Source organism: Cyprinus carpio, chromosome A24 (genome assembly GCF_018340385.1).
Source record: "Cyprinus carpio isolate SPL01 chromosome A24, ASM1834038v1, whole genome shotgun sequence".
Taxonomy (NCBI): Eukaryota; Metazoa; Chordata; class Actinopteri; order Cypriniformes; family Cyprinidae; genus Cyprinus; species Cyprinus carpio.
The window spans coordinates 7240132-7262597 of NC_056595.1; the positions used below are offsets into that span (position 1 = coordinate 7240132).

General features: G+C 35.2%; 1 pseudogene; it reads left to right on the forward strand.

Moving 5' to 3' along the window:
* LOC109050390 overlaps positions 1–22466 on the forward strand; it is a 140145-nt pseudogene that overhangs the window by 46660 nt on the left and 71019 nt on the right.

The following is a 22466-nucleotide window of genomic DNA, read 5'->3' on the forward strand; positions in this document are numbered from 1 at the left end:
GTGGATAAGTTTAACTTTAATGAATCCTCCTATTATAACCAACAAAGTGTAGATAAGAGATTCATTATGCAGTATACTGTAGCTTCTTTTATCAAGAATGTAAAAGTGAGTTAGCTTCATTAAAAATGTAGTGATTCAGAGCTTCAGTGATTATAAATGGATAATTTTTTATATAATCCTTTTACAGTTTAAATAAGTTTTGTTTTTCATGTTGCAAAGAGGACCAAAGTTTTAGGAGTGACGACTGGATTGAAATGTGGTAGTAAATCCACTAAATTATAGTTCCATGTGTGAGTCACTGACAAAATTGCATTGCGATGTAATCAGTTCAAGGAGCTAATTCTGCAGTGTGTTTGTGTGTTGATTCTCATACACCGCTATGATGACAGCACCACTAACAGTGAACAGTGACATGATGACAGCAACATGGCTCTGGAGGGTAAACTTGCTAATGCTGTTATTTTTTTCTGGAAACACAAATCTAGTTGAAATGAAATGTTTCTTATATTATACAAGACATGGGTATGCTGATGTCGTTAAATGGGAAGTTAATTTGACATCTACTGTAAAAAGAAGGCAGCACACATTGAAAAGACTTTTTTATACACCTTAAGGTTCACTAACTTCACTTTTAAACAAAATAAATAATGGATGTACTCAAAACTTGTCTACAAGGGCTCTCCAAAGAGCTTGTATGTTTAGTGTGCTGTGTGTAGAGTTTTTTTTTTTTCACCTTCTGATCGCGTCTGTTGTAGGGAACTAGATTTTGTAACCATAGTGACGAGCAGCCGAGCACTTGCTGCAGGCTACACTGAGCCTCCATTGGCTGCTACATGTGTGTTGACATGTTGGTTACTGCTGGTGGGGGAAGGGTGGAGACTCACACACTGACCCGCTCTGTCATGAAGATCACTAACCCATATATCAGCACTCATCCTGTGAGTAAAAGAGTTTGTACAGCACTGATAACCCAGTGTTAGGCAATTTTTGACTTTTGAAGTTGAAGTGCTTGTTTGAAAGTGAAAATGCTGTTTAAACCCACTGCCAAATGCTGCACATTTTTTTTCTCTTTCTCTCTCTCTTTTTTTTTTGCCACACACACACAAAAGAACAACAACAACAACAAAAAAACATTCAAATGAAAAACAAAGAATATATATATATATATATATATATATATAGATTCTGTATATATATATATATTCCGTATATATATATATATATATATATATATATATATATATATATATATATATATATATATATATATTCTATATATATATATATATATATATAATATATATATATATATATATATATATATATCTATATATTTATATATATATATATATATATATATATATATATATATATATATATATAATATATATATATATATATATTCTGTATGTATATATATGTATATATATATATATATATATACATATATATATACTGTATTTATATATACTGTATTTAAAGCCTTTTCTACTGTATTTAAACTAGTTTCTACTTTGCACACTGATCTAAAAACAGTTTAGTGGTTTGTTTATGATGGATAAGGTTAAGATCATTAGTACAAGATAATCTGCAGAAAACACTGTATGGAGTGCTGTATGTGTGTTTCTAGAAACAGCATGGTCCAGCTGTTTTGCAATATTAGTAATATTGTCTTATTTGCGTTGCAGGTCTCGTAATCGATGTTGTGCACAGGCCGATGATGAGGACAGCATGGATGCCATTGATGTCACACCAACTCCAGACATTGACATCACATTGGAGATGGGTGAGATTTCTTTTCCCCTGAGTTTGCTGTGCCAGTTCTGTATCTACGACACTATAGCAAATGTTTAAGTTTGCAAATCACTAAACATGCATTGTCAATTCTGAATTATTAATAATGAGTTGTTGATTATTCTTATTAAGTGGATTGAAATTTTGATTTTTTTCCTGAACCTTTAACACCCTGCAGGAGATCAAATGACTTGGCACTGAAAAAATAATACAAAGACAGTTAATAACAAACAACACAAACCCTGTTTTTAAGATGTGTTTTTGTCAATCCGATCACAAGTGGACAATTCTAAATACAGTTGTAAACAGGGTCTGAAAAACTATCAGTTTGCTTTGGTAAGGTAGATGCTCATGTGGTCAAAAAATAACACTTCCTCTCTATCTACTGACCTAATTTCTTGAAACATAACGGGATGTGTTGTTAAGTGCAAGTGTATGTGTTATAGTCCAATTTGCAAACAAATGGCTTGATCGAACAGACTCACAAATCGGTCATGAATTCATGAGTCATGTTTGTGTATGTCAGTATTGTGGCTTAAATCAGTGGAATAACTTAAGGGTTGCTCATATGACAATAATTAAAGATACATATTAAAAAATGTTTTCTGGATAGTTTATTCTTTTTCTTATGACTAGTATATAGTTTGGTACATGTATTGTTTGCACTACTTCATAAACAATATTTTGTGTAATTCCACGTTCGTGCATTTTGGTGTGAAGTGTATAGTGTACAACTTGATAGATGTTCTTTGGTGCATTGATGTTTATTCAAATATTGATTTCAGACTGTTGCAGTTATGTGATTCCAGGGAAATCTTGTGTGAACAGAAATTTCCTTAATTCCCTTTGAGCATTTGTCACTATATCTTTTTTGTAGGTAATTAATAAAAAAGGAGCACACCCAATCCCCCTCCTGCCCTTTTGCACTTTTCAGTTATCTTCTTAGGTGTTAGTATGTGAGATGGCAGATGATAAATGCTCATTAAAAGCTTTTAACATCTTTGTTGCATTTAGTAAGCGAGCACTCACACTTTATTCTGGCACACAGCTTGCCTCTCACCTCAAGCTCATGCTATTTTATCTGTGGTCTGACTCCATCACTGGCTGATAGCATATGAAACATCAGAAAAGCACTTTAGGTGTCACTGCTGCAGTTTTTCAAACAAACGTTTTCTGGTAACCAGTCATAGTGTCTTACAGCTGGTGGACAACTAAAATGGGTAATACTGCCGCGTGTTAACTGCAAGTCAGTTTGCGTGTGAAAGTTATTCACAAAACTACCGCCAGGTGGTGCAAAGGCACGGGTTGCAAACTGACCGTAATAGTAAAATTTTGGTTTGTAAATGGAGATGAAATGGGTAATGACCGTAATAGTAATAACATTAAAGGGATAGTTTCACCCAAAAATGAAAATTATGTAACATACTTAAAAACCATGTTAAAAAATTTCCGTTCATCTTCTGAACACAATTTAAGATATTTTAGATTTAGTCCGAGAGCTTTATATCCCTCCATTGCAGAATGTATGTAATATGGTAAAAGGTAAATAAAAACATCTTCAAAGTCGGAGAGATGAGGCACTTCTTACTGAGAGAGACAAAGAAACTGGCAAAAGAGACGCGCATCTGCCAATGACATAACAAAAAACTTTTGTTCGTGAACTATCCCTTTAATATAGCCTATGCTGCTTTGTACTATTTTCAAAGCTGCAGTCGTTTTGGCAATACAAATGTAAAAATATATTGCAGTAATAAGAATCCCGAGACATCGCGTAGGCCTAATTATGTTTAGTTTCATTATCGGCAATTTCAGCCTTACTGACATGACATTCGCAGTCAAAACCTGAAATATAAATTCTCACAGAATGTATTCATTACCAATATATTGAACCATCTCTTTGTTTTTTTTAAAAATCCCAAACAGAGTCCAGACATCAGAAAAGTATCCATCTATGAACGTGTTTTATAGGCTATTTTAGATACCAATATACTGAACCTTCTTTTTGTTTTGTGAAAAAAAAGTGTTTGGCAGACAACATTTTGTAGATTTTCTGTGATTTACAATGGAAAATATATCTGCAGAATGGAGAAGGGTTGACCACTCTCAAAACATAAAATATCAATTTGATTTAAATTTTTCGTTTTTGTGTTTCAGAGGAAAAATCAATGTTAAGGCATGTCTCCGTTACGGACCGTTCTGAAAGCAGAATTTATACAAACGCGTATAAAATGCTTTAAAAACTTTAACAGAGATGTCTAGAGGGGATTTTATAGGTCTGCCCCCCACGCTAGATTTTTCTAGTTACTAGTAGTCGTTAATTTAAGTCATTATTCAACTAATCACGTTCATATTAAATTAACACAGTCTAATACATAATGAGCCTTAGCTAATATATTCCGCGCTCAAGCACACACATTATTTGCCACAAAGCACAGGCAGAGGTAGCCCAATAATTGTAAAAAAGGAGACATTTTAATTATTTATTAATAAACAAATGTTTTCTTGTCGGCTGCAAGAGGAAAATCACGGTGCTGACTCTCATCTTCACTGGATGCGCATAATCAGGGTGTATTTGCTTTCGTTTTAAATTGGTTCGTTTAAAAGAAGACATTTCAAGCTTTCTGTAGATATATTTCTCATGTATGTAAATCACACAGTTTTAAGTTATTTCATTATCAGGAAAAAAGGGAAAAAAAGAAGAAAAAAAAAAGATCGCGAGGGTAGCTTCCCTGTCATGCATGCGCATCAATAATTTTTTCCGCACAAACACTTGAATTGAATAGAGCACATTTAGTAGGGTACAGTATTTTAGGATTCACATTAAAATTTCTTTCAAGTCTACAACCGAGACAGATGCAGTTATAACCTGTAAATTAAAGGCTATTTGATGTTTTAAAATGATCTAACGGCTGTTGCCGCTCCAATTCGTTGATTTTGATTGTTTTAATAAATCTCTTTTACATGAAATAATAAAGATACAAAGCAGGTTATGTTATTATTGTACAAATACTTATAAAATGCTATAGACTGCGAATAAGATTGCAGTTTCACATTTTTCATATGCATTAAAATGTTAATTATTATTTTACATGCAATGATACAAAATAAAACCAAAAAAGATTTGTAATGAAGAAAAAATATGTAGACAAATAAGAATAAATGTTGTGCGTTGCACTCAGCTTCATGTGTGCCAGGCAAATCTTGCACTCTGATATTTTAAGGAATAGAATACACTCCTGCATTTAAATGCGGCTGGAATTAGTTTTTTGTTTTTTTTTTTTTGAGTTTTACTTAAATTGTATGAAAGCAAGTAAAGAAGGCTCCCTTTAAAATCACTGAAGTTGTCAGTTAATGAAGCTCTTTTTAACATCTTGTGCACTTTGTTGATTATAATGGGAGAACTTGAGTTTAAACATGAGGACATTTTATTAATCCATCCATTCTTTTCAGTTTCAATGATTTAGCTAAATTGTGGCCAGGTTTAATTTATTTGTTTCATGTTTTTTCTTTCTACCACAGCGGTGGCGCATGACTTCCCTTTTCTGGGTGTTCATGTGTCTAATGTCTAAATGCAGTAACTACTTTGTCTTGCAAACTGGGCTTTTAACTATTGACATAAACTTAGGTCCACTGACTGAACATGTACGTTTTGTCAATAAAATAAAAATATATGTCACATTATTTAAATTAATTTTGTTCCACATGCTAAATACAGTACTTGACAAAAGTTTTGGAAACATAATTTTTTAAATGTCTCTTATGTTCACCGAGCTCCATTTATATGAGATAAAAAAATTAAATAAAATAAAAAACTAACAACCATGATACTGTGAAAAATAATAGTACATTTTTTAATATTTGAATATATTTTAAATAATTGAATACATTTTAAAATTTTATTTATTCCTGTGATGCAAAGTGATGTTTTCAGTTGTAACTTTTTTCAATGGATTGAGAATTTATACTATCTTATACTTTTATTACAGTTAGGATGAGACCACAAATTATTGAATGATAATTTAAGGAAAAAAAACAAAAAACAAGCGCAATTCAGAGCCAAATAAAATGCTTTATTTAATAGGTTTATGGGCTTCAGATTTGATCGTGCCATTTGGAGAAAGCTCTTGTCAGTTTTAAGTGCAATATGCATTTAGCAGTCTGTGAATGATCCCTGTTTGCATTGTCCAAGGTTGAGGCTACTATTTTTGTATTCTCCATCATCATGACTGTCTCTATTTTGTGCACTCCATTAATTTGTGACATTGGCACATTAGTGTTTCCTGTTCTTGTATGAGGGTGGTCTAAGCTGTGACCCTTCTCCGACTCAGACTCCATAACGATCATGGCACATGACATCTTTTTTGACATCTTGAGAGCAGTCATTTCCTGCTAATCATTACACTTAAATATTCCTGCTCTGGGCTGTAGGGTTTTCAAAAGGAGATAGGGTGAACATGGTTGAACAGAATTATTACTTGATATATACAGTACAGTGGGGAAAATATTTATTTGATCCCCTTCTGATTTTGTAAGTTTGCCCACTTACAAAGAAATTAAGGGCCTGTAATTTTTATGAAAAAAAAAAAAAAAACCTTATATAAAGATTAGAAACTGATTTGCATTTCGGTGAGTGAAATAAGTATTTTATCCCCTACCAACCAGCAAGAATTCTGGCTCCCACAGATTGGTTATGTGCCCATGTGGAACACAGATTAGTCCTGTCACTTTAAGAAGTTACTCCTAATGTCAGCTCGTTAGGTGTATAAGACACCTGTCCACACAATCTGTATCTTCCATTCCAACCTGTCCTACCACCATGGGCAAAACCAAAGATCTGGCAAAGGATGTCAGAGACAAGATTGTAGATCTGCACAGGGCTTGGATGGGATGCAAGACCACCAGCAAGAAGCTTGGTAAGAAGGACACAACTGTTGGTGCGATTATTCGGAAATGAAAGAAATACAAAATAACCATCAATCTGCATTGGTCTGGAGCTCCGTGCAAGATCTAGCCTCATGGGGTAAGGATGATCATGAGAGAGGTGAAGGATCAGCCCAGAACTACACAAGAGGAGCTTATTAATGATTTTAAGGCACTTGGGACCACAGTCATAAAGCAAACCATTGGTAAGACACTTCGCCGCAATGGACTGAAATCCTTCACCGCCCGCTAGGTCCCCCTGCTCAAAAAGGCACATGTACAGGCCCATTTAAAGTTTGCCAGTGAACATCTAAATGATTCAGAGAAGACTTGGGAGAAAGTGCTGTGGTCCGATGAGACCAAAAAGCACTGTCCTTCGGATGAGACGTTAAACCGAGGTCCTGACTCTCTGCGGTCATTAAAAATCCCAGGATGTCTTTTGAAAAGAGAAAAGGTGTGACCTCGACATCCTGGCCAAATTCACCCATTGGCCTCTGACCATCATGGCCTCCTTACAATCCCCATATCTACTGATTGGCTTCGACTTGCCGTGTTTGGAGGGAGACATATTCTGTAAAATCCTGGACGAGAACCTCCTTCCCTCAGCCAGAACACTAAAGATGGGTCACGGATGGGTCTTCCAGCATGCTAATGACCCAAAACATACCACCAAGGCAACAAAGGAGTGGCTCAAGAAGAAGCACATTAAGGTTATGGAGTGGCCGAGCCAGTCTCCAGACCTCAATCCTATAGAAAAACTGTGAGGGAGCTGAAAGATTTAGAGAGAATCTGTAAAGAGGAGTGGACCAAAATATATTATTATATTATATTATATTATATTATATTATATTATATTATATTATATTATATTATATTATATTATATTATATTATATTATATTATATTATATTAATTATATTATATTATATTATATTATATTATATTATTATATATGTGTTTTTTCTGGATTTTTTTGGTTGGTATTCTGTGTTTATACATTAAAATAAACCTACCATAAAATTACAGACCCTTTATTTTTTTGTAAGTGGGCAAACTTACAAAATCAGCAGTGGATGAAATAAATATTTTCCCCACTGTATATATATATTTTTCTTTCTCTTGTAACAAATGCCTGTTTTGAATAAGTTGTAGTGATGTAGAGGTGTGTCTATACAGTAAGAAACAGCACAGAAATAAAGATGCTGCACATGCTTCAGTGACACAAGATATTTATTTATAGATATGTATTATTAATGTCGGAACAACAAAAAAACTGTCCAAAGGGGATGACACAGAGTCAGAATAACCCTCACTCTATCAACCCAAAAGTGCAAAAATGTAGTTCAATCAGGACCACTCTGTTTGATTAAGGTTATTGTAGAGGTCCTGAACATTATTTTGGCGGCAGGCTTTGCTCTGAAGGGTTCAGATTCTGAGCTGTCCACAAACAAACATCACTGAGGTTTGAAACTCCTGAAGCCTAATGCAATTACCAGAATTTTTATATGCAACAGATATAAAATTCCATGCAGAAATGATACAGGTCTGTAAATGAGATTGGACAAGATTAAGCAATGATTGGCTGATAGATGATTTCCATGGACAAGACGCTAAGTGATCGTGTGCCTGTATAAGGAGGAGTTGGGGACCGAGGAGGGTAAGTGCATGACAGTGTGACAGACTAAGGCAAGTGTGAGTACGGATTAACTTGTATATCTTATTTCATTTGTAGTGGGAGGAGTCAGCTGCCTGAACCACTCTGTTTGATTAAGATTATTGTAGAGGTTCTGAACATTATTTTGGTGGCAGATTTGCTCTGAAGGGTTCAGATTCTGAGTCCACAAGCAGAAACCCCCAACACAATGACATAGTATGTTCAATTCTAAGATCAACGGTTGGTAGAGGTGGTGTGCTTTGATATTTAAAGGGAGTAGCTCCATACCCTGCCTCTGTCCCTCCATCAGCGACCACTGTGCTCACAACTTAGATAAACTGCTGCACTCCTTCAATCAGCTGTCCTCGCACCATCAGTGAAACATTTGTCTGTGCATCTCCCACACTCATGAGCCCTTTTCACACTGTGATTCCGGAAAATACACGGGTAATGTGTCCCAGTAATTGTTCCCGGGTCGCTAGATTTGGCCCCTTTCACACTGCCAGTAATATCCCGGAATCTGTGCGTGCGTTCACACACAACCCTTAAAGGTCCCGTAATGACACGTGACATCAGGATGTGACGTGTAATGTACGTGTTGAAAACGCTAGGCACGTTAACTTTCACTTAAGCTGGCGAACGATCTCAGCTTCAGCGTGGATAGTGAGGAGCTAACTGATCTCTGCTTCATTACAGTTTGCTCATATTTTTTCATCGCAAACTATGATCTGTTTTGATTAATTACAGTTTGATAGTGTTTTATGATAGCGTGCGTCATCACTACGACACACCCTTTACGGCATTGGTTCTGGCTTTTGTTCACACAGAGCTCGTTCCGGGACTGAACTCGGCAATGTTACTAGGTCCCCAACCCAGGATCGATCACAGAATCAATCCCGAGACGTGTTTGCGTTCACACAGAAGGCGATCCGGCAATTTTCCAGGACCAACGTGCAGTGTGAAAGGGGCTATGTATCAGTCTTTGTCTAGGCCCTGCTGATTCTCTATCCAGTCTTAACTTTGGATGCTCTCTTGTCTCAGCACAGCAGAGAAAGCACATTTCAGTTAGAATCAGGAATGCTGTTCTCTGGTAAGCGGTTGGTGAGGGCACTAACAGAAGTCTGATGTACAGTCCATGACAGGGAAGAATGAAGAATGCTCAGTTTATTATCTCCATGCCGTGATCTGCCTGAACTACGTTTGAGCTCCATTTGTCACTCAAACTAGATTTCTGGCTCTAAATATTTCTTACGAAATGACATTTTTAGTGTATAATTCCAAAGCCCAAGCTTCAATTTAATCATTGCTGTTAATTGTCCATTGTTCTCTGTTATTTTTTTTATTTTTATTTTTTTTATCCATCAATAAAATCTACTAATGTAAATAAAAATTTAAAATAATGACACTTGATCATTATTTTTTGGTGATAAAACTTCTTAGGAAATACTGCTGTCTGTCTGCATGTATCTTTTTGAAAGCCCAAATTTTACTTCATCTTAGTACTTGGAAGCCAGCGTATGGGTACAGTCGAACACGTAGCCTTTAAAAGTATACTCCACTTGATAGCAAATGCAGGCATTCGACACATGCACTCTAGAAAGCTTCATCTTTGTCCAGTGTCTGATGTATTTTTATCCAGAAATAACAAGCAGATCCGCCGCAAGTTTGTGCAGCACTGTCAGAATACATGCAATGCGTGCGTGTATTAGTAAACATAACTTTCTGCAGTTTATTTACTAACTGTTTAAAGACATTTTGCAATTTCAATCATCATACAGTAAACCAGCAACAATCACCCCTTCCTCTTCTCATTGGAGTTTTAAATGCTTCCACACTGCTGACGTGTGCTGCATTATAAAGAGTGCACGCCTCTCACTCTACGCTGGTTGTTATTTGATAATGTCATATCATTGTTCGGTACAGTTTATTCTGTCTTTTCGCATATTCTGTTGCCGAACATTCGGTGCATCCCTATGTGTCATAGTTTCCGTATCTACTGTGGTGTGCCTTAAGTTAACTTAACTAATGCTATATTTAGTCTCACATATCAATTTTAATATTCATTAGGATCTGTTTGGATTTAACCCACTTTATTTCATAATTAAATATTTTCCTAATTTGAGATCAAATTATATTACATATTAATAAATTATATTTATTGACACTTTTATCAGTAAATGGTATTTCTCTCTATATATAGCTATATTGGTAAACATTTTGAAGCAATAAATCTTTTATTCTCTTCAAAAAATAATACTAATAATAATAATTGGATTTTTTTGGTCTGCTATATATGAATTTATTTATTTTTTCTTTCCTTTTGATTTTTATTCATTCATTTATTTATTTAGATCATCATGATTACTAGCATGCCACTGATGCTGTCAGTAAAACTTGCCTTTGAAGTAATGTGCCTTTTTAAATATATTTTCTAGCTTTATATAGGGTGATGTAAAGTGCAAAAACTTTCATAATAAACGGAGTTTGTATTGATGACCAATAACTGACTAAAGATCTGAACATTGTGTATCTTGAGGTAGCCTTTTACATCATGCAAAATCATTTTTACTTTGTTGTCCCTGGTTTCTTATGTCTACTGACATGCATGCTGTTTTGAGCAATGGAAAAACAATGTTCTGCAATTTTAACAAGTGCTGTGTGGGCAAGTCTGCCATGAGATGAGCCATTTTCATCCCTTTAAAGGTTGATCTAAAGGTCACGGCTCCCATTGTCGTGGCTTTTGTGATGCAGCTTTTTTTTTTTTTTTTTTTTTTTTTTGTATTGTTGTCCAGGAGAATAAAGTGTCAGTATCCACAGGGGAAAGAAAAGAAAATTTTGAGGTGTAGTATTAAAGGGGATGTTGTTGCAGATATACTCTGCCAATTCAGAAATTTAGGGTCTGTAAGGATTATTATTATTATTTTTTTTCATAGAAATCAATACTTTTATTTAGGAAGTATGCATTGGATTGATCAAAAAGTAACTATGGCTGTAAAGTTACAGTAAAGTTTTGTATAATGTTATAAACTATTGAAAATTTCTATTCATCGGAGAACCCTGAACACAGTTGAGAACTGCTGTCTTATGTTTCCTCGTCTTCCTCATGGGTCATTGTACTTGCCGTCTGCTAGCTCTTCTTGTACTGCATTAATGTAGCACCAGCAGATGACATCTTTACAGATATGAACGTCACAGTGCTGAAAGACAACATTCTTCACTCATGCGTCTGTTTCCACCGATCCAATGGGTGTATAAAAATGTTTCCCAGAAAACCAGCTTGCGTTTCTGGTTATGTAGAAACACTTATTGATAAATATATATATTTTTTGTGTGTGTGTTTGAGTTTAAATATGATTCATAGTGTATTTGTACATTCTATAATTTATCAAATCAAATTTGTGTCTAAGATTGTGTGTAGCTCCTCTGTGTCCTTCAGTACCAGTTTATTTCAAACATCTTAAGTAAGCCAAGGGAGTGGGTTTTAAACATAAAAAAGTTATATTTATCAACAGAAATGTCTGTTTACCAATTCCTGAGTGTGACGTAGGTTAAATTACCAATTCCTGAGTGTGTCTTTCAATAAAATTATGAATTATATATATTAGATCTTATATATATATATATATATATATATATAATATATATATATATATATATATCTATATATATATATATATATATATAGGTATATGTTATTATAATATATGTAAATGTGTATGTATGTATGTATTATGATGTTTAGATGTATGGATTATGATCTATATATATTATGTATGTATCGTGTATGTATATATATATGTATGTATATATAATAGCTGTATGTATATATGTGATATATGTATGTATTATATATATATATATGTATATATGTATGTATATATATATATGTAATATATATGTAAAACTGGGTACAATGAGGTGACATTATTCTACTCACCTTTCAACCATCAATCATTAAAAGGAAATTTAAAGGTGTAAAAGTAATAACCAATTTCTTTCAACATACCATGAATAAATTAGTACTGTAGTAATATACAGTATGTCTTTATTATGTGTAACATATGTTGCCATAATCAAAACTGTTCATTAATATTAACAATCAGTGATAATATTTCAGTGATTTCTGTAATTTAACAGATAAGAATTATTGTATTTACCTGCTTTAGAAAACATTTCAGTAAACACTGATAATAGGGATTAGAAGAGAAAAGGGTAGACGGTTACATTTGAAAACAAGGCTGGAGAGAGATTCCTGTGCTGCCTTTACATGCTGTCGGAATTATCTTGAATATGAGTTTCCTAGTTAGTAATTGGACATGAACAGCCATTTAAGTTGTATTTTTAAATGGGAAAATTTGAGATGATTTGATTTTAAACATGGCGGAGGAGGGGAGAAGCTGTATTTATTTAATGTTTTGTTTTTTTTGTTTTTTTTTTTAAGTATATATTGATTTTTTCTTGCATTTTTATTTATGTTTTTTTTTGTATATAAATATTTGATGCATATTGTATGTACTGAACACAACAAAGATAGTACTTATTTGACTGATATTTAGGAATAGCGCAGTGAATGTTTCTGTGGTTACCAATGAATGGCTCACTATCTTATTCGAAACCTGTTGAAAATTGACAAAATATTTTTTTTTGCTTTAATTAGTAGTAGTGTGTAACAACAACACATACATAATAGTGTGTTGTTGCCTTGTCCAAGAGACACTGTTTCACAGATCTAATATACTCTATCTATACTGATTTGGATGTGTTTTGGTTTAAATTTGTTTGTTTACTTTTTTTTCATAACATAATGTGTATTTGCCAGTTGATGCAAGAGTTGGCTTTCTGTGCACACACTTGAGCTCAGAAAACCGTATATCAGAAGTTTAAACTGATAAGACTTCAAATGCATGCAAAGAATAAACTTTTTCATGATGATGAAGAACTGCAACATCATGTGAGTGAGACAGGAATGTTTGTTGTTGTCGTAGTAATCCAGGCATGAGCTGTCAATGCATGTAGCCTTTTCTGGAAAGGGGGTGGGGATCAGCAGCTTATCTGCATTTAAAGAAACACACAAAAAAAACTTTTTATTTTTAATTTTTTTTTTTTTTTTTTTTTTTTTTTTTCAGCCAAAAGGGGCATTTACAGCATGATATAATAAATGATCTGTGGGGTATACCACAATAGAAGTGATGATCAAAAAATATAATAATCAAAAAACAACCATTGACCTGCAACTGAATGCACTTCAACACAATAGTAATGATCTCTTCATGATAGAAGTTCATGGACATTGTAATCATTCACAAAAACTATGATAAAATTGTGACTGTCCTGTATGAATTCATAGATGTGGTGGAGCCAGAAACGGATGATGATTTCCCTGAGCCACTGGATCTCAGCCCCAGAGATGAGAGGCCTCTGTCCCTGCTCTTCCAGCGCTCTGTGTCAGAAGACTCTGCTGGCTCCTCTGCCTCCACCACCAGAAAAGCCAAAACTAGGTTGGTCTCAAACAGACACACACCCCCCCACACACACACACACTCTTTGCTTACTCAAAGCTGCCAGTATGTGTACATTTAAAGGTTGAGCAGCAAGTTTTTAATGTCACCCTTAAGAGAGTGAGAGAGTTCACACAAACACAGTGTGCTGATGAAAAATATTTGGACAAAAGAAATTGTACAAGGGAGGGTCAATAGGGTCTTAGAAAACAAAGAGGAAGTGTACTGTTTGTCAGGTCAACAAAAGCCTCTAGTTGCCTGTGTGTTTGTGCTAGTGGCGTGCAGTGGTGAAAAAAGTCCTCACGCTTTTCATGTTCCAGTTACACTTAATGTACATTTTTTTCAGTTTAAATAAACATTACTTATGCAATCAGGAAAGCAATAACCATTTTTTTAAGACATTCATAATTTAATTAAAGCAAATTATATGTCTTATCAAGATACATATGTTACATTTAAAATTTATTCCAAAATAATAAGAATGTAATAAAAATATTCATATTTCATGTATATTTTGGTTGTAACCTGATGTTTTACTTTTTTATTAGTCAACTTATTTTAGGATCATCATTCATCAAAGCTTGGTAAACACTGCAGTTGTCATGAGGGTCATGGCGAAAGTGATTTGTGTATGCAAATGTGTTCCCTGCACCGTTGGAAAACACATTACCGGTCAAAAGTTGTTTCTTTGAACCAGAATTTGAGCACCAAATCAAGCCTATTAAAATGATTTCTGAAGGATCATGTGACACTGAAGACTGGCGTAATGGCTGCTGAGTATTGCATTGCAATTGAATAGCATCTTTGCCATCACAGGAATAAATACAATTTTACATGATACAAAAAATTGAAAATTAAAAATGTAATATTATTTCTAGGGCTGCCCCCTTATAGCCGACTAACCATTAGTCAACGAGAAGAGGCTAAGTCGATATAAATTGTATCAGTCGCAGAAAAAAAAAAATTCCACAGGAAGTGGCGAAGTCGCATAGTCCATGATGGACAGATTATTAACAGCTGGGTTATGTGGTAATTACAGTGTAATAGTTCATCAGGAAGTTGATTTCGTTCATTGACCGCAAATGTGTCTTATCTAAAACATATAAGTAATAGCATCATTACATGGCTGCTTGCTGTAACGTTAGTGTGCACTATTTAAGTGTTTGTGTGGAGTGTGGAAGCTGAATAGTTGCACTCTCACTGCATGACAGTTAACTTGGAGGCGCCAGTGCGATCATTTGCGTTTAACTTAAAATATTCTGTCATTTTTGCTCATACAGAGTAATATGTCTTTCAAATTTGTAAAAGGTTTACTTTTATCAGTGTGCACTCACAATAACAACAAAACGTTGTGCTTTTGTAAAATAATGAAAGAGAACAGGGTGCGCTTTCTGCTATCTAGATCTGTGAATTTGAGCGTATAAAAAAAAACAAAAAAAAACAAACTGTGCTTGCCTCACAGACATGAAAAATATATCTATAGAATGCGAAATATCTACTTTTAAATGAACCAATTCAGATGGAAAACAAATACTTTCAAATCCATATGAAATATGCACGCCCACCGTGGAGATGACGAGTCAGTGTCATCGACTTCATCACTGTAGCCGAAAATACAGAAAATATTAGTTTATCAATTAATTATTATAATACCAAGGCAGTCTTCTTGCTGTTTTTTCCCTTGCGCATTCATAATCATCACATCTGCCGGTGTACTGTCGCAAGGTTTATGTGTTGATAAACCTTTTGAGTTTGAGTGCTGATAGGCTATAGGCAATAAAAGGCTAATTTGTATGTATTATATGGTTTATTAATATAAACTTGCCATTAATCGACTAATTGCTAAAAATATACAGATAACGATTTTTGCTGATTCCGATTTTTTTTCGAAGAACTATCATTGACAGCATATACAAACAAAAATCTACTTCTCTTCAATGCAAATTTTATTTTCATAAAAGAAAACACAAGTAAAAAGTCAATAATAAAATAAAAACAAATAAACAAATTGAAAACAGCAGCACAAATAAATGCAATAGAATAAAGAGAACTATGAAACTAAGTTTTTCAGGTTAAGTAAGTTTTTATTCAGATAAGAAATACTAAAGAAAATAAAGTAATCAAATGTAAGGAATATTGGACAGCTGTCCCTTTAAGAGTTTATCCACGGACCTAATATACTGTTACACAACATGCGTTCTCTTTCTCAACTATTTAACGTTCCAAAACTGACTGTGTTTAACTGCATAGTCATCCTATGCAGCATAGTAAATCCACTGTAATAAATCAGTGGTGGTGCACGCGCTTTTGGTGTAAGCGCGAAACCTGCCAGAATTACTATAATAATGCACAGAACAAGCACTATTTAACCGGTGCGAATGAGACGTGTGAGAGAGAAGGGATCGGTGGAGAGAAAAAAAGCGAGAATGTGCAGCTTATTGCAGGCATTATTGCCTGTGCCGCTGGTAACAAAATGGATCGGCTTGAAATCGGAAAAAAGTGAGACTGATCGCCGGTCACCAATCCAGGCCGATCATGAGGAAAATTGGCTGATTCCGATCCCTGGCCGATCGATCGGTGCATCTCTAGTTTTATTTTGTGAATTATATGTGACGAGAGAAAAAGATGTGATGTCTAATTGGTAAATGATTTGCTTGTTGAGGTTGTTCATTTTATAGAATTGCAAATTCTTTGTTAATTAGTCTGGGTAGAACTTGATTGGTCGATTGGTGTGAATCATGGACTTAATTGGTCACACACTTCCTCACTGGATGACTTAGTTTTCAGTTGTGTCAGACATCATAACATACAATTCAGTTTAAAACATACACATATCATTGTTGAAAATCCCAAGAAGCCGAATCCTGTTGCAAACCCTGGCACACACACACACGTTTTTATTTTTTTTTTGTACACTCTGAGTGAATGTGAGGGAGTTGGGTGAGGGAACCACTGAAGCACTGCTACTGTCATTAGTAAAGGGAGGGGGTGAGAAGAACGCTCTCTTTTGGATTCCCAATTAGCACAGATTGTGCACTCGCTAATGTGCAGCACCATTTGGAAAATGTGCGAGAGGAGAGAGACCCCCTTCAGCCAGTACTGCATGTGCATCACATCTCCCACTGACAGCAGCACTCAAGGGCCGCACAATGAACAGATAAAGAGTGTTTGAGAAAATAAATGAACTCTAATGAGAATGTGCTGACAGTTATGACATTTCAGTAAGATTTCCCATAATCACAATGTTTGGGAGCAAAATATTGTCAGCAAATACTAGTAAATATAAAAACCCAAGCTGAAAAGCCCAATAACAGAAAACAAACAAACAAACACACACACACACACACACACACACACACACACACACACACACACACACACACACACACACAAATCATGACTGTTCAGACTGGTGATGCAATTTCAGTGCAGCTCGGATGCTAATTGTTTCTCAGGGTGACACTGTGAGAGCTTTTGCATCCAGACAGTAATTAATTTTGGGTTATTTTGTTTCTTTTAGGTAATGTTGATATTTCAAATCACCAAAACAAACACGCCCCTACCCCAAAAGGGTCTCGCCCCTATTTTAATAGCTCCGCCCCACACATACGTACGCAACCCAGGCAACTATTATGACGGAATTTGCTGTATTATTATCTGCTGTATTAAACATATTAGCTTACTTTTCGGACACACTTTGGGAGCTGACGCTTGAAACAAACAGTGGAGGACAAGGGAACGGTAAAGTCGGCCCGACTCCGTTTTCTAAAGCGTTTTTGAAAAAATGCATACCCCACCTTTAATTTACTAGAGAATGCGGCAGTTGTGTAATTTTTCATTGCATAGTTTTGTTAGCAATACAACAAAAGTGAAAATTCTGTACCTACTGCGCCAAAATCCAAAAATAGCTTTAAATACTGTTTAATAAATTGACAACTGTTTGCATAGAAAAATTTGATGTTTTTCATGTAATATTGACTTTAAACAAACAATTTTACATAGCAGGGTTTCCCATAGAGAGGTGTGCGAGTTGGTGAAAACGTAATAATTGAACCAAGGCTCTTTGAGATATTTAATATAACATATTTACAAATTTAATCACAGCATTTGCTATCACATTATAATGTTAAGCCGAATCGCAATATATATTTTATTATGTTGTTTCATGCAGCACTAGCTTTCAGCCGGTGTTTGAACAAAGATGGCAGTTGTAGGTTGATTAGGAGCTCTTGTCATTTGACTGATTTGTAGTGTGATTTCATTGACGGAGCCATCCAAGAACATTATATCCTCTTCTGTAATCCTCTTAGAGTTTGGTCTCCCAGTCTGTGGTATGGACTGAAAACCCATTACTAGTCAGATTGTTGCACAAATAGTACAGTGAGGATTGGATGAGGAACCGCTTAATGACTTGGAGCAAAACACTACCCAAGTACTTGAATGCAACAGCTTCTGGCAATGAAAGGTCAAAATAAATTTTCTTTGGCATACAAAATGTGTCAATGGAGTTGCACATTGCATTCTTATCATTGCACTTTAAGTATGCAAAATGGAAGCATGCACTTGCAATGCTGGCCAGGTATTCACATCTACATTTGTGTACTTAAGAATTTTTACTTGGGTTATGTTTCTGATCAAAACGTTAAAAGTCTGAAAAGTAATTTCTCTTATCTCTTCTCTTGGCTCTCTCAGAGAAAAGCTTTGTGCCTTGCTACTGTGGAGAAAAGAGTCTCTTGGGTCAGGGTGAGTTGAAACTGTTTGGACCCACGCCTGGTTACGTCCCCCTGCATATCCGGAACCGCCGTGGCAGCTCTGAGAAGGATGACGATTACCATGACGACGACAATGATTTTGATGACAGTGACAACAACCACAGCCCAGGGCATCGTGGGAGTGGCCTGAAAAAGTGAGTTGTTACTGCGGTTGTCTGGTGAAGGTTCTCCAAAGATGTTTTAAATAAAAAAAAATAAAAAAAAGATTGCAATAAAAATGCAAATATATGCACATTCATTGATTTCGTCACATTTTCTCAAGCATCTCACGCCATGAGTGATATATGTCAGGTTAGGACTCAATTCAACTGTTACAATATCTGCTGATTACAATCACCAATACCGATCTTTTTGAAGCCTTCTTTTTATCATGTAGAAGTATTTATAGTGATGCTCCAATCAGGATTTTTACAGATATTCATTCAGGGCCTGAATTAAATTAAAACAAAAACTCTTTTAAATGTTAAACATAACAGCATTAAATACTTATATGTCTTTCCCTTCACAAAAAAAAAAAAAAAATGCATAAAATAATCAATCAATCAGTCAAACTTCCCAAAGTGATTATCAGCCACTAGCGATCAGTAGCCGGTCAATCGGACTGCTTCTAGCATTTAGTACCAATCTGTTGTGAAAACAGTTAAAAAAAAAAAAAAAAAAATTACAGTTTGGCTTATTGCATTGTTTGTACATAAGTGGCATGCGGGATGATAAAGGACAGGTTGTGGTATTCTTTGTGGAAGTGGCTTGTTACAGTTGTGAAGTGTTTGATTGACGTGGCTGTAAGCTGTGATGTGTAATAAGGTTTTGCAGAGGTGAGAGTGGAGAAGGGTTTGCAGGTTTTGTTTGCTGTGGGGACTAAAAGCCCCTTGTTTAAAAAGCAGTGACCCCGCAGAGCTGAAATAATGCTGAGTGCTGTTCTAGACACCATCTCATTAAGATGTCCAGTGTAATTACTCATACTAATCAAAAACAATGAGTGCGTAAACTAGGTTCATCTTTGTAATGGTGAGGTACAGTATGAATTTTTCACAATCTTAAAATTGATTTTTAAATTCATTAAGCATAATACTCTTCAAAAAAAAACACAAAAAAGTGTTGCTTCAAAATGAAAGTTCAAAATGTTTATTTTTGATGTACAGTAATTAAAAAGCAAACTTGTTGAAGGAAAACATGAAGTGTAATCATTTATGGTGTTTCAGACCTGTATTACTTTCTTTGATCAAGCTAAAATAATTATTATATGATTAGTAAAACTCACTTTCACTGTGTGGAAAAGAGCAGCCTAAGAATGCAAGTTATTGGTTTAGAATGACATGAGTGGCTAAATGACTGATTTTTTTTTTTTTGTATTTTGGAGTTAAATAGTAAGACCAAATTATGACACCCCCCCCCCCTTTCTGATGGAGAGGAATGGAGTGCTTTGACCCAAATACTCTGGGAGTTGCTAATGAATCCGAAACCACAAATCAATTTGGGTCAATTAATTTGGTGCCAGAATTGCCTGATGATTAGTTACTAGATGGAGGGTTAAAGGAGAAATCTATAAGGGAGAAGTCCACCGACAGCCTTTTATAGTGCTCCTCGTGACCTGTTGTTGTCAAAAGTTCCTGTCTGCAGCCACCCACAGGCTCATTGGATGAGTGCCTAATTTGCTCAGCTCTTCTCAACCAATCAGACAGCTCCCCGAGGAATAGTGACGTAATGCTCTCTGTGCAGTCTCTGGCAGCCTGCCAACAGGCGGTGGATTGTTGTGTTGGAGGCATCTGATTGGTCGGTCTGAGCTGGAACTGTGCCAGTTATAGACAGGGGAGTGAAACAATAACAGCTTAAAAGAGCGAAAGAGGACCATTGCATATAATTTAAGGTGGAGCAGACATGTAAAGCATTGCTGTTAGTTTGTTAGTGTACCTTGAGGCATTGCAGACATTAAAAAATGACTGACACGGACTCCACTTTTCAAAATGTAGGCTAACACTTTATTTTGGTGACCCTCTTTAGGCATTCTACTAACTTGAGAAACTTTGCAACTTAGTAGAATGTAACATAATAGTGGGATGTCTAAAGTGGACTGTTGAAATAAAGTGTAACTCAAAATTTAATGCTCCAAAACTTGTGAGTGGTGTAGGCAACTAAAAAAAAATATAGCTTTCCTGCTATGTAGCCGTTTTTTTTTTTTTTTTTTTTTCATAGCCTATAGGCTATTCGTTATGAAAAAAATCGTAATCAAGAATAGCTTTTTGTAGTTTAAAAAAAAATTATAACGAATTTTAAGAAAAAGTTAAAAGTAAAGAAAATAAAAGAATAAAAATAATTTGTGATTAGGGATTAGGAACCGCAGGGTACCTCACAATACCATACTGTCTGCTGCCTCCCCCCTTATTATCAGCATCACCCCGTCCCTTAAAGTTTTCTCTCTTTATTCAAGTCCAAACTGATAGAAAACAGCACAAAAGTTCTGTAAATCAAATTTAACATGTTAAGTAAATTAATCATTTTATTCTTGGACTTATTAAAAGCATACACATTTCTTTGTGTGTAAACCAACACATTTAACTGCTTATCAACTTTATAAAGGAGCTTATATATATATATATATATATTTCTGCCGACTGCAAACAGCGACTGAGCCCAACTGGAACAGACCCATCTGACTTGGCACGATCTGTTTACTTTCAAGATCAAATTGCATTCATAATCGGCATGACAGTCATATAGTGTGTTCTCAGCTTAAATAAAAATAAAATAAAGCACCAACCATTGCCAACAGGGCTACTTTTACATTTATGTATTTAGCAGACACTTTTATTAAAAGTGACCTGCAATAAAAAAAGGGAACAAAAGCAGTTTGTCACAGTGCCAATAATAAATTTGAAATATACAATGTCAGGTTTATTAGGCAGCTAGACTACGAAGCAAGCTTGCTTGCTTTTTTGTGTGTGTGTGTGTGTGTGTGTGTGTGTGTATGTGTGCGTGGGTGTGGGGTAGTTTGTGGTTGCAGAAGAGGTGCGTCTTCAGCTTGTTCTTGAAAGTTGTGATGGTCTCAGCAGTTTGGATGGAGGTTGGCAGCGCTTTCCACCAGAGAGGGGCTGAGAGGGTGAAGGTTTTGAGAGTGACTTTGTGTCTCATTGTGAAGAAACAACATGGTGTCACTCGTTCAGAGACCTTTGCTGGCAGGATGGAGCATACGCTTGTAGGCATCAATTGTGATAGGGAGGTGCAGTTCTAGAGGCAGTCCTGAAAGCGAATGTCAAAATCTAGAATTTGAAAGCTGATTAAACATAACTCTTTCAAGAGTTTTTGACAGAAAAGGAAAAGAGACTGGTCTGTTGGATTTAGTTTTGTTTTTTGAGAAGTGGGGTTACCAGAGCCTGTTTAAATGTGGTGGGAAACTTCCAGTAGTGAGGGATACACTGTTTGACATTAGCATGTTGCTAAGCTAATAACCTTAGGCATACTTCTAAGAGTAAAAATATGCAGCATAATCAGACATTGGGTAAAGCAGTCATTTTTAGCACATTGCACATGTTTTATCAATGCATTTTAGTATTGTATAAAATATTTTAATGAGTGTTTCTTTCAGGCTGTATTGGGTCAATTTCTTGTCTTGTCAGTAAAGAATGCATGTGATGCTGCCTTGAAATTTTTAAGACTTCCTTTTGCTGCCTGATATTTGGAAAGGTCAGTACCTATGATGCCTTAACATTTTCGGATCTTCAATAGGAGAATGACTCCTCTAAGTGTATTCCTTTCTTTTGAAATGTTGAAAAACACAAAATCCAAAACTCACAAATCCCAAGTCAACAAAATGAACCAAAGACTTTAATG